We start from the raw sequence: 13,103 nt of genomic DNA, 5'->3' as shown, positions 1-13,103 counted from the left end.
TACCCTTTAATTAATTGCAATTAAATTAGATCAAATCAATCCCACCAATTACACTACAGTTAAATGTTATATTTAAGGGCCCTGGTTTATAAACAGTCCCCGCTACACGACAGAGACTTTAGAAACTATAAACCACAGAGTTAAAGTTTATAAAGAGAGAAATATTCACCAACCAATCACTTACCTGCTTTCTGGTGACGTCACACAGCGATGACTTTTTACTTCTCTCCCTCTCTGAGCTGACACTCTGAGGCCTACCTGGTCTCTGGGGCCTTTTTATATCACTGCCGCTGCCGAGATTCCTCCCGCCGCTGCCGCTGACGCTCTGAGGCCTACCTGGTCTGTGGGGCCTTTTTATATCACCGCCACCACCGAGATTCCTCCCGCCGCCGCCGCTGATGCTCTGAGGCCTACCTGGTCTCTGGGGCCTTTTTATATCACCGCCACCGCCGAGATTCCTCCCGCTGATGCCTTGAGGCCTACCTGGTCTCTGGGGCCTCTTTATATCACCGCCACCGCCGAGATTCCTCCCGCCGCCGCCGCTGATGCTCTGTGGCCTACCTGGTCTCTGGGGCCTTTTTATATCACCGCCGCCGCTGAGATTCCTCCCGTTGCCGCCGCTGACGCTCTGCACAGAGGTGCACGGTTGCACCCAGACTCTCCCATTACTCCCTTCATATGCTTATGGAGGGAGTCACAGCACGCAGGGAGGTTCTTTTCCCTTCCCATGGGTGGAAGAGACCTCCCCAGGATACCAAAGCAGCTTAGTTGCACATTGTACAGGAGGACACAAGCAGGGATGTTGTCAGCATGACCTGGCTGCAGTGGCCCAAACTTTTCAATGATCTCAGTAGATCATGAAATGTTACTGCAAAGCTACACTCAACCTCATCTTCCTGTGCCACTCATCACATCCCCATCACTCTTCCTTCCCTACCCTACTCCTGCACATCCTTACTCACACCAACTTACCTTGCACCTCCACCCATCCCTCTCTATCTACATTATCTCTTCCCCACCTCACTAGCCACCCCTCACACTCATCCTTGTCCAATCATTCAAACTAACAACACACAATGGTAGGCACTTGTGTGCTTTTGCCAATGTTCATGTAAAGTTTCTGTTAATGTGTTGTCAAGCATTGAAATCTTTATTTTGCACACTTTGCCTTCTTGAACAGATCTGTGTGCACCTTTGGAAGTGTCTTAGTGAGTCGCAGTGAATGGCGAGACATAAAGTTTCCCCCCCCCCGCCCCCCAATGGTGATGAGTGTGAAAGGAGTGGCTTGGACATTGTAGGGATGCTTTATGGTGCTGGTGTGGGGTGGTGCCAACCTGGCGCATCATGTGGCAGCCAGGTTGTACAGTGTTAAGTAAAGTAAATCTGGCCATGGTGAGGCCATCGCTGGCGTCCTGGGCAACAATGTGCTCGGGTGCTGATGCCCAGTGTCTTGTGCAGCATCAGGTGATTGCGGTGAAGGTTGGTGTTGTTGTTGGTGCTGCTGGTGTGCCCGGTGATGCTGGTATTGGAGCCGATCGTATTGGGTTTCTGAGGACCAAGGTGAGATTTTTTCAAGGGCACCGATGCTGATGGAATAGATGGCAGGTGATGTTGAGATGACAGAAGCAAGCTGTTAATGGTGAGAGAGGTTGTTCCAATGAGGTGACACTGGATAGAGAGTTTGCTTCAAACACTTGCCAGCTGCATAAAGGTCAATCTGTCAATGCAGTAAGCAACAGCTTCTAGCCTTGAAAAGTGAAGACCTATGAAATGGGAGCTTTCATAGAACATTTGCAGCTGGCAGGTTAGTAAATCATTTAATGCTGACACAACATCCGTCCTACTTACCTGACATGATCCCCACACACCGGAAAACTCGTGGAAAAGCTGGTAAAATGTTAAGTACATGGTAAAATCCTGCTTAACTACCTTTTAACAAGCTTTTAACTATCTAAATTGGCTGATCCGCCGCTTGGTGTTGGGTCTGTTCAAGAATGACAGACCCGACACTTGGGAAACTGACACGGAGGTGGGTTCAGAGCGGGATACTGACCCGCTGTCAATCATTTTGATTTTGACAGCGGACCCGCCTCCGAACCCGCACTCTGAGCACCGGTAAAATTATGGCCATGGTTTAAGATACATAAGTGTAACTACTTTCTAAACAATTCATTATATTTAAAATAATCACCACAATGCACTTGGGAAATGGTTATCCTGAATTTATATTTTGTAAACAGATTTCTCCAAAGAATTTTTGAATTTTTCTGTAATCATATGTTGCTTTCATCAGGTCTCCGAGTTTCTGTGCTGACACTTTCCTGTAAAATCTAAGCTCATGGAACACTCTTTGAACTGAGGTGACAGCTGTCGAATACTTGTCAGCTTGATGAGCTATGCAAGATAAGGATCTACAGAGAGGTCAAACAACTGCCAAAGAGGAGAAAAATAAAGATTAATATTCTGTGTATTCAAGAGTACACATGGCATCATGGCAACAATAATAACAAACAACAGTAACAGTAAAAACTAGAGAATTCAGGAGGGAGGGAGGGAGGGTTAAATTTGATGGGCAATTTCACTTGCCATTGTCAAAAATGTCCTTAGCCTTCCTTCGTATTGTTTCCTTCCCAGAAACAGACATAGATCCTGAGGTCAGGTTCAAAGCCAAATATGCACTTCACGTGACAACAGGGAAAAGTAAACACACATGTGGCTACTTTATTAGTCAACTTCCGTAAAGGCTTCTTCGAAAAATGGGTTTGCTTTTAACAACACATTTTTAAAAAATTAAAAACTGTGGTGAGTTACCATTTTTGTTTTGGATATATCAACTTTGTAATATACCGAACAATTGGCTTAACTGACCTGTTCTTCCATGGTAGCTCTCCAATAAACATTCCTAAAAGTTCATGTCCTAGGCCGCCTGCCAACTATGAGAATAGAAGAGAAGTTTCGTTCTGTGCTTCCTTGACAGAATGAGTGTCAAATATCAAAGCCAGTAGCAGCAGAGCCAGCGAGGGCTTTATCGAGGGCTGAATAGTGTTCAACAAGGCTAAGCTTGTGCAACACATGGCGAGGTTATCATAAGTTCTGCTGACCTGCAAGAGGCATGACGGATACTTACCAAAGCAGGAGGAAATGAAAAAAGACAACTCTGCTACATCACAGACCAGATAAAGGTTGAGGTCAGTTCTGACTTTGTTCGGAAAGAGAAAGTGAAGGAAACTCTTGGTTGACAAACCTGTAACAGATAGACTTCAAAGATCTTTGTGGTCCATGGTAAGGGCAGGAGGCAAGCATAACTCAGGGCAACAAGAATATTTATTAGTCAAAGCCAAATTAAAAAGTGAAGCTTACACATTAAAGAGATTATTGTACTGGAACAAGTCCAGTGTAGCAGTCTAGCCATCAAGAATCAGTCAGGTGACTAACGAATGGCTCATAAGACTGAAGGAGCCTGTGAAGCTGTATTCATGAAGTGAAATGTCATTATCAGATGCCCATATCAAGTGCTGCTTTGGATGAGCTGTTCCACCAATTAAATAAATTCCTGCTCACTAAGTAATGGGTACGATCAGTAGTATTTCTTGACATGAGCAATAATATGTATATCTGTGCACTGACCAAGAGTTACTGGGTGACAATGCATGACATCAGCTGGTTCTGTTGTCCACTGGCAGTAAGTTAGTAAGTTAAGATGTTGTGCATTTGAATTTACAGTTGCTGACTGGGCAGTAAGTAAAGGCATTGACTGCCACCTAACTGTCTAAAGTGCATTAATACCTGTAAGTTGCCATATCACTCCCTTCATTACCAATGTTGTTAGTTTCCTTGCATTTCTTTCTCAATTGCAGTGTAGTATTATGTTCAACAATAAAAAAAGTTGGCGTGAGCCCAAGAACATTACAGAGTCAATCTGGTGCCTGAAAATTGATGTGATTTGGTCTCAGCAGGTAAGTTCTATCAACAGATGTATTTTTTTCTTTTCTATCATGGATTCTTAAGAAAGTACATTCACGCATATATTTATGAAATTATAACACATTTGAGTGTACATTCACATATTTTAGGAAGTTCATCCACATATGTACTTCATGAAGCTATTGTACGTTTGGATTACATGGGGCTAGTGGGAGAAATGCATTGACGTATCCAGTTTTCTTGCCATACCTTTGCTTGCACTAGAGCACTGGGGACCAGGGGGTTTAGTCTTAGTTTCTCTGTGTTAGTTAGGCCTGAGACAGGCAGGGAGGCCTTGCATACTTGTCACCATTTTGGATCATGTCCACTTTACAGTGGGCAGTGGATGGGTTGTTTGCTGGGAGTGAGTGGCAATTTGTGTTGATATGTAAAAAGGAAAAGATTAGTGAAAGTAAATGTGGGTCCCTTACAGGCTGAGGCAGGAGAAATTTTAATGGGGAATAAGGAATTGGCTGAGAAATTAAACAAATACTTTGTGCTGGATTTTACCAGCCCTAAGGAGGCAGGTTTGGAGGCAGGACTGCTGGGAAAATCAAAAAGAATGGGAGCAGGTCCCAAACCTGCTCCCAACCCACCTCCAACCAATCTTCCCGGGAGTCAGATCTCCGATTTGTGCAGGGACCCAACTCCTAGTGGCTGGAAGAGGATTATAGCCACTTAACTGCCTGTTAACAGGTAGTTAGCAGGCAATTAAGAGGCTTTTTCCCATTTTCCGACTTCTGCTGTGGGATTCCCGAAGTCGGGGAACTCCGCCAGTGTAAGTGAGGCATGCTGTGGGTCTGTTTGTGTATAGATGACAGCTGCAGAAGTGGTGTGAAGGATCCAATGGGACACTGGTGAGTATCAGAAGTAAGGAAATGTTAGGAAAGTAATTTTTAATGTGTTTAGGTATTTCTGTAGGTGACACGATTTGAAGTGTTTGTGTGGCCTCACCTCATTGGGAGAAGCGACAGATCATTTCTGTACCCTCACCTGCAGCTGCCATCTGTTTTATCCTAAGCAGAGACTCATTGGAGAGCCGGGGTGCAAGGGCTCACCTTTGTACAGTGATTGTCAGTGTTTGACAGCACCTCAATGCTGTCAAACACTGTCAAATCATCTGTCAGAAATAGATGGTTCATGTCCCTTTAAGAAAACCAGCAGATGAGGTGTCATCAACTGACGTCATCTGACACTGGCTTTCCCTTAATTGGCTAGCAAGCCCGAAGGGTGAGCTTAACAAGGTCAATCAGGGGAAAATATGTTCTGTGCATAGGACGTCGCTGGGGGTGGGACTAGAACCCAGAAGGCAGCAGTCCCACCCCCCAACTCGTCTCGGTAAGTAAAATCCAGCCCTTTGTGTCTGTCTTCACGGAAGAAGACACAAGAAAACTTCCCGGAAGTAATGGAGAACCAAGGGTCTAGCAAGAGTGCAGCGGGAATCTCGGCGCGGTGAGGTATAAAAGAGCGGCGGAGGCTCAGGTGGGCCTCAGTGCGGCGGGAATCTCGAAGCGGCGGCGGGAATGACAGAGCGGCGAGGTATAAAAGAGCGGTGGAGGCTCAGGTAGGCCTCAGTGCGGCGGGAATCTCGGAGCAGCGAGGTATAAAAGAACGGCGGAGGCTCAGGTAAGCACATTAGTCTCCAGTCTCAGAGAGAGGGAGGGAAGTAAAAAGTAATCGAAGTGTGACGTCACCAGAAAGCAGGTAAGTGATTGGTTGGTGAGTATTTCTCTCTTTTTAAACTTTAACTCTGTGGTTTATAGTTTCTAAAGTCTCTGTGGTGCAGCGGGGACTGTTTGTAAACCAGGGCCCTTAAATATTCCATTTAACTGTCGTGTAATTGGTGGGATTGATTTGATTTAACATAATTGCAATTAATTAAAGGGTAAGTCATGGCAGGACAGCCCAGTGCTGTGGTATGCTCCTCCTGCACTATGTAGGAACTCAGGGACACTTCCTGTGTCCCTGACAACTATGTGTGCAGGAAGTGTGTCCAGCTGCAGCTACTGGCAGACCGCATTGCGGCGCTGGAGCTGCGATTGGATACATACTGGACCATTCGTGAGGCTGAGGACGTCGTGGTTATCATGTTTGATCAGTTGGTCACACCGCAGGCAAAGGTTGGACAGGCAGAAAGGGAATGGGTGACCAACAGACAGAGTACTAGGCACAGGCAGGTAGTGCAAGGGTCCCCTGTGGACATCCCCCTCTCAAACAGATACACCACTTTGAGTACTGTTGGGGGGGATGGCTTATCAGAGGAAGGCAGCAGCAGCCAACTTCCTGGCACCAGGGGTGGCTCTGCTGCACAGGACGGGAGGGAAAAAGGGGTGGAGCTATAGTAATAGGGGATTCTATTGTAAGGGGAATAGATAGGCATTTCTGTGGCCGCAAACGAGACTCCAGGATGGTGTGTTGCCTCCCTGGTGCAAGGGTCAAGGATATCTCCGAGCGGCTGCAGAACATCTTGGAAGGGGAGGGTGAACAGCCAGTTGTCGTGGTGCATATAGTTACCAACGATATAGGTAAAAAATGGGATGAGGTCCTAAAAGCTGAATATAGGGAGTTAGGATGTAAATTAAAAAATAGGACCTCAAAGGTAGTAATCTCAGGATTGCTACCAGTGCCACGTGCTAGTCAGAGTAGTAATAGAAGGATATTTCAGATGAATAAGTGACTAGAGGAATGGTGCGATGGGAAGGGATACAATTCCTGGGACATTGGAACCGGTTCTGGGGGAGGTGGGACCAGTTCAAACCGGACGGTTTGCACCTGGGCAGGGCCAGGACCGATGTCCTAGGGGGAGTGTTTGCTAGTGCTCTGGGGGAGGGTTTAAACTAAAATGGCAGGGGGTTGGGAACCTGAGCAGGGGGACAGAGGAAAGGGAAACAAGAATAAAAGCAAAAGATAGGAAGGAGAAAAACAAAAGTGGCAGTCAGAGAAATCAACGGTTTAAATCAAACATGGCCACAGTAAATAATAATTCTAATAGGTCTAAGAGCATTAAAAAAACAAGCCTGAAGGCTTTGTGTCTTAATGCGAGAAGCATTCGTAATAAGGTGGATGAATTAGCTGCGCAAATAGAGGTAAACAAATATGATTTGATCGGGATTACGGAAACATGGCTCCAGGGTGGCTAAGGCTGGAAACTCAACATCCAGGGGTATTCGATATTCAGGAAAGATAGGCAAAAAGGAAAGGGAGGTGGGGTAGCATTGCTGGTTAAAGAAGGGATTAACACAATTGTAAGGAAGGATATTAGCTCTGATGATGTGGAATCTGTATGGGTAGAACTGAGAAATACCAAGGGGCAGAAAACATTAGTGGGAGTGGTATATAGACCTCCAAACAGTAATGCGGAGGTTGGGGATGGCATTAAAAGAGAAATTAGAGAAGCGTGCAATACGGGCACAGCAATCATCATGGGTGACTTTAATCTACATATAGATTGGGCTAACCAAATTAGTAACAATACTGTGGAGGAGGAATTCCTGGACTGTTTACGGGATGGTTTCCTGGACCAATATGTCGAGGAACCAACCAGAGACCAGGCGATCTTAGACTGGGTATTATGTAACGAGAAAGGATTAATTAGCAATCTTGTTGTACGAGGCCCCTTAGGTCAGAGCGATCATATTATGATCGAATTCTTCATTAAGATGGAGAATGAAGTAGTCGACTCAGAGACTAGGGTCCTGAATTTAAATAAAGGAAACTACGATGGTCTGAGGCGTGAGTTGGGTAGGATTGATTGGGGAATGTCACTCAAAGGGTTGACTGTCGATAAGGAATGGCAAACATTCAAAGACCACATGGATGAACTACAGAATTTGTTCATCCCAGTTTGGCAGAAAAATAAAACAAAAAAGGTGACTCAACCGTGGCTAACAAGGGAAATTAGGGATAGCATAATATCCAAGGAGAGGACATATAAATTGGCCAGAAAAAGCAGTAAACCTGAGGATTGGGAGCAGTTTAGGATTCAACAAAGGAGGGCAAATGGTTTAATTAAGAAAGGGAAAATAGAATATGAGAGTAAGCTTCCAGGGAACATAAAAACTGACTGTAAAAGCTTTTATAGATTTGTGAAGAGAAAAAGATTGTTGAAGTCAAGCGTAGGTCCCTTGCAGTCAGAATCAGGGGAATTTATAATGGGGAACAAAGAAATGGCAGACCAATTAACGACATATTTTTGTTCTGTCTTCACAAAGGAGGACACAAATAACCTCCCAGAGATGTCAGGGAACATAGGGTCTGATGAAAGGGAGGAATTGAAGGAAATCAGTGTTTGTAGGGAAATGGTGTTAGGGAAATTGATGGGATTGAAGGCCAATAAATCCCCAGGGCCTGATAATCTACATCCTAGGGTACTTAAGGAAGTGGCCCTAGAAATAGTAGATGCATTGCTGATCATCTTCCAACATTCGATGGAATCTGGAACAGTACCCATGGATTGGAGGGTAGCTAATGTTACCCCATTATTTAAAAAGGTGGTAGAGAGAAAACGGGGAATTACAGACCGGTACGCCTGACATCGATATTGGGGAAAATGCTAGAATCTATTATAAAAGATGTAATAGCAGAGCACTTAGAAAACAGTGACAGGATCAGACAAAGTCAACATGGATTTACAAAAGGTAAATCATGCTTGACTAATTTACTGGAATTTTTTGAGGATGTAACTGGTAAAATAGATAAGGGAGAACCAGTGGATGTGGTGTATTTGGACTTTCAGAAGGCTTTCGATAAGAGATTAGCGTGTAAAGTTAAGGCAAATGGGATTGGGGGCAAGGTATTCACTTGGATAGAGAACTGGTTGGCAGACAGAAAGCAAAGAGTTGGAATAAACAGGTCTTTTTCCGAGTGGCAGGCAGTGACTAGTGGGGTACCGCAGGGATCGGTCCTTGGACCCCAGCTATTCACAATATATATTAATGATCTAGACAAGGGAACTAGATGTAATATCTCCAAATTTGCAGGCGACACAAAGCTGGGTGGGCGTGTGTGCTGTGAGGAGGATGCCGAGAAACTCCAGGATGATTTGGACAGGTTGGATGATTGGGCAAAAGCATGGCAGATGCAATATAATGTGGATAAATGCGAGGTTATCCACTTTGGTGGCAAAAACAGGAAGGCAGATTATTATCTGAATGGCAATAGATTGGGAGAAGGGGAAGTGCAACGAGACCTGGGTGTCCTTGTGCACCAGTCGCTGAAGGTAAGCATGCAGGTGCAGCAGGCGGTTAAGAAGGCAAATGGTATGTTGGCCTTTGTAGCGAGAGGGTTTGAGTACAGGAACAAGGATGTCTTGCTGCAGTTATACAGGGCCTTGGTGAGACTACATCTTGAATATTGTGTGCAGTTTTGGTCGCCTTATCTGAGGAAGGATGTTCTTGCCATGGAAGGAGTTCAGCGAAGATTCACTAGGCTGATACCTGGGATGGCAGGAATGACGTATGAGGAGAGATTGGGTCAATTGGGCTTGTACTCGCTGGAGTTTAGAAGAATGAGAGGGGATCTCATTGAAACTTATAAAATTCTGACAGGACTGGACAGACTAGGTGCAGGAAGGATGTTCCTGATGGTCGGGGAGTCCAGACCCAGGGGTCACAGTCTAAGGATAAGGGCCTAGAAATTCAGTATAGCCACTTTTGGGGCGGTAAAGTCGGGCGGCCGCTAAAGTTTGCGCCCGCCGGAAAGTGGAGGCCACTTCGCCGATATTCAGTAGCTTTGGCCAAGGAGTTTGCTCGAGTGCTAAAACTGGCGTTGCACGGCTATCTTTAGGCGCTAAGCCGGCGGTGCAGACTGATACCGCCGAGGCCGGGCGCAGTGCAGGTGCGGTCATGTTTTGATTGACAGCAGACACCCTGGTGCCGGCCAGCTCTTAAAGGGGGAAGGGTTGACTTGGTCTGCTGCCACGCCCTGGATACTGCAGCCCTCCAGCTAGGCCTAAACACTGCTGCTGGAGAGAAATAGCGCCAGGAACGACGCAGAGGGCCCGTGAGCGAGCGCAGCGCTTCTCTGCCCATGATTTAAAGGTGCTGGTTAGGGCTTTGGAGAAGAGAAGCCATATCTTGTTCCCGAACAGTGGCAAGAAGCCTCCCAAGAGGGTGTACAGGAGAGCCTGGAGGGAAACCGCCCAGAGGGTCACAGCCAACAGCGATGTCCCCAGGACTGGTGTCCAATGCCGGAAAAAGTTTAACAACCTCACTCGGATTGTTAGGGTGAGTACCCTTTCCAGTGTCCTCCTCATCCTTGCATGTGCACCTCACATTATGGGCAAAGGGACCTCAAAGGCCTAATGGCCAGCCCTCATCCAGCAGCTATGGCACTGGCATGAACATCAATTGCACTTTCTGCACTTTACACACTGGCCAAGCTATTCGACCATGGGAGGCAGTGCACAGAACAACAGGGCACCACACTGGCCAAGCTATTCGACCATGGGAGGCAGTGCACACAACAACAGGGCACCACACTGTACTTAGAGGCCGTCCTTTCTCTTGCAGGCCAAGCTGGCCCAGAATCTGAAGAGCCGGACTGTCACCGGGGGAGGCCGTGCCCAGTTCCAGCAGCTCAGTGACCTGGAGGAGCGCGTGGGTCGAGTCATGGGTGCCCGGCTGATTGGCCCCGTTGCAATTGGAGATGCCGACCCTGTGCTGGGCCCCAATGGTAAGGACATGACCGTTTGGACCTCTCTCGTTCCCCTTGCGCTTCAGATCTACATCCTTTGCCACTGTCCGACCAATGCGCAGAATGCCACCACTCATGCCTCCCTCGCTGACGCCCTGTCCTCACTCTAAAGCTACTCTTGTGCCTTCCTGCTTTCAGCTGGTGAGGAGGAGGTCCCTGAAGCTGCCAGTGACAGTCCCTCGGAAGAGGAGGACGAGGAGGAGCAAGAGGAAGGCGGCACATCGGGGGAACCCTCATCCGCGCCAGGGGATGGCAATGGAGGGGACACGTCTTCCCTGGAGGAGAGCCAGGGGGAAGTGTTGCAGGGGGGTGTAGCTCCTGTGCCCAGTGGCGTCCAGCCACGCAGGAAGGGTCGGGCAGCTCGGCGGCCTTCTCCCCAGAGGGGGGAAGTGTTGCAGGGGAGTGTAGTTGCTGTGCCCAGTGGCGTGCAGCCACGCGGGAAGGGTCGGGCAGCTCGGCGGCCTTCTCCCCAGAGGGGGGAAGTGTTGCAGGGGAGTGTAGTTGCTGGGCCCAGTGGCGTGCAGCCACGCGGGAAGGGTCGGGCAGCTCGGCGGCCTTCTCCCCAGAGGGGGGAAGTGTTGCAGGGGAGTGTAGTTGCTGGGCCCAGTGGCGTGCAGCCACGCGGGAAGGGTCGGGCAGCTCGGCGGCCTTCTCCCCAGAGGGAGAGTCCGGCCTCCAGTCCGGAGATGGTCCTCGCCCAGGAGGTGCGCCTCCTTGATCAAATGTCCGCAGACTCGGATCGTCGGCACACCGAGTTCATGGGGGTTGTGGCATGGTTGCCTGAGGCCATTGAGTCCCTGGCTCATAGTGTGTCCGATTTCGGGGCCTCACAGGCCAGGGGTTTCGAACAACTCGCGGCAGCACAGGCCAGGGGTCTCGAACAATTCGGGGCATCACAGGACGCGAGTCGGGCACAATTCGGGGCATCACAGGACGCGAGTCGGGCCGAATTCGGGGCATCACAGGACGCGAGTCGGGCCGAATTCGGGGCATCACAGGATGCGAGTCGGGCCGAATTCAGGGCAGCACAGGACGCGAGTCGGGACGACTTCAGGGCAGCACAGGCAGCGAGTGGACAGTTGATCAGTGGTGCCGTGCAGTCACTGGCTGGTCTGATGCGGGCACAGACCAGGGCAGTACGGGCACTCACTGCTGCCACACTCGCTGTGTCACGCATGCATCGCCAGGGCACCCGCCGCGCTGCTGCAGCACAGCGGTCTGGCCTTCACCAGATTGCTGCGCTTGCTGCAGTGCCAGCCCGGCCGAGTGCCAGTGTCTCTGGCGACCAGCGAGCGCCTGGCATCAGCCAGCTTGCTCCCATTGCTGCAGCCGCCACTGCCACTCCCCCAGCAAAGCTGCGACGAGCTGCTGGAGAGACTGATGCTGCCCAGCCACAGCTGCAGTAGTCAGCAGCCGGCCCCTCGAGGGCCAGAGCTCGTCTAGGCCGACCCCCAAGGGCATCTGCCGTCACGCAATGTGCCCCCCAGGAGCCTTCCCTCAGCCTTGCAACACCCACAGGGCCCAGGTTGAGGCGGAGCAGCAGGTCGGCCAGGGGCCGGAAAAGGCTGGACAAGGACTCGCCCTCTCGGCACACAAAGTAGAGTGTGTTGGCAAATGTTTTTTTATATGGGGGTGCTTGTGCTGTCTATGGGGGGGGTTCTTTTGGTAAGGCCGAGGATGAAGGCCATTTGGATGGACAAGTTTTGTTATTCCTCCCCAGGTTGTGGGAGTGAGATATGTTTTTGACTGTTTTTTGGGGGTGTTGTGTGTTTTTGGGTTTCATGTGGGAAGGGCCCTGAGTTTGTTCAATAAAGCTTTTTCTTTATTCAGCTTGTCCATGTGTGATGTTTCAAGTGGTTGTTGCGTTAACCGGCTGAGGGCTTGCGGAGCGGCTGCATTCATGTGCCTTCATTGCCACAAGCCATTCCCTGACAGGGGGCCTAGAAGTGTCGTTCAATAAGCCGCCGACGGACGGCCCTTGGACCTTGTGGCTCCCTACTGGGCTGGTACTCCTCCTCCTCCTCCTCCTCCTCCTCATGGTCCTCCTGCTCGTCCTCCTGAGGTGGTGGTCCAACGTGAGGTGGCAGTGCCTGAGTCCTGCGGATAGCCAGGTTGTGCAGCATGCAGCAAACGACGACGAACTGGGAGACTCTATCCGGCGAATACTGCAGAGATCCGCCGGAGCGATCCAGGCAGCGGAACCGTTGCTTGAGGACGCCAATCGTTTGCTCTATGATGTTCCTTGTGGCTTGATGGCTTTCGTTGTATGCCTCCTCAGCAGGGGTCCTGGGCGCGCGGAGTGGGGTCATGAACCATGTACACAAAGGATAGCCTTTGTCCCCGATAAGCCATCCTCTTGGGGGAGGCTGTGCCTGAAACATGTCAGCCACAGTAGTCTGGCGCAGGATAAATGCATCGTGGCTGCTGCCTGGAAAGCGGGCATTGAC

The 13,103-nt window shown here is 49.1% G+C and overlaps 1 long non-coding RNA gene across 2 annotated transcripts in view; it reads left to right on the top strand.

Moving 5' to 3' along the window:
* The first annotated feature begins 3,010 nt into the window (after nt 1-3,010).
* LOC147123445 (uncharacterized) overlaps nt 3,011-13,103 on the top strand; it is a 268,515-nt gene continuing 258,422 nt past the window's right edge. For both annotated transcript variants that reach the window (XR_015074521.1, XR_015074520.1), the window contains exons 1-2: nt 3,011-3,188; nt 3,858-3,956. This is a non-coding gene — a long non-coding RNA (uncharacterized LOC147123445). The remainder of the gene's footprint in view (nt 3,189-3,857; nt 3,957-13,103) is intronic.

The sequence above is a fragment of the Somniosus microcephalus genome, chromosome 2, assembly GCF_052327205.1.
Source record: "Somniosus microcephalus isolate GS21.2 chromosome 2, FLI_Smic_1.0, whole genome shotgun sequence".
NCBI classification, from domain to species: domain Eukaryota; kingdom Metazoa; phylum Chordata; class Chondrichthyes; order Squaliformes; family Somniosidae; genus Somniosus; species Somniosus microcephalus.
This window is presented reverse-complemented; position numbering and strand designations above follow the sequence as displayed.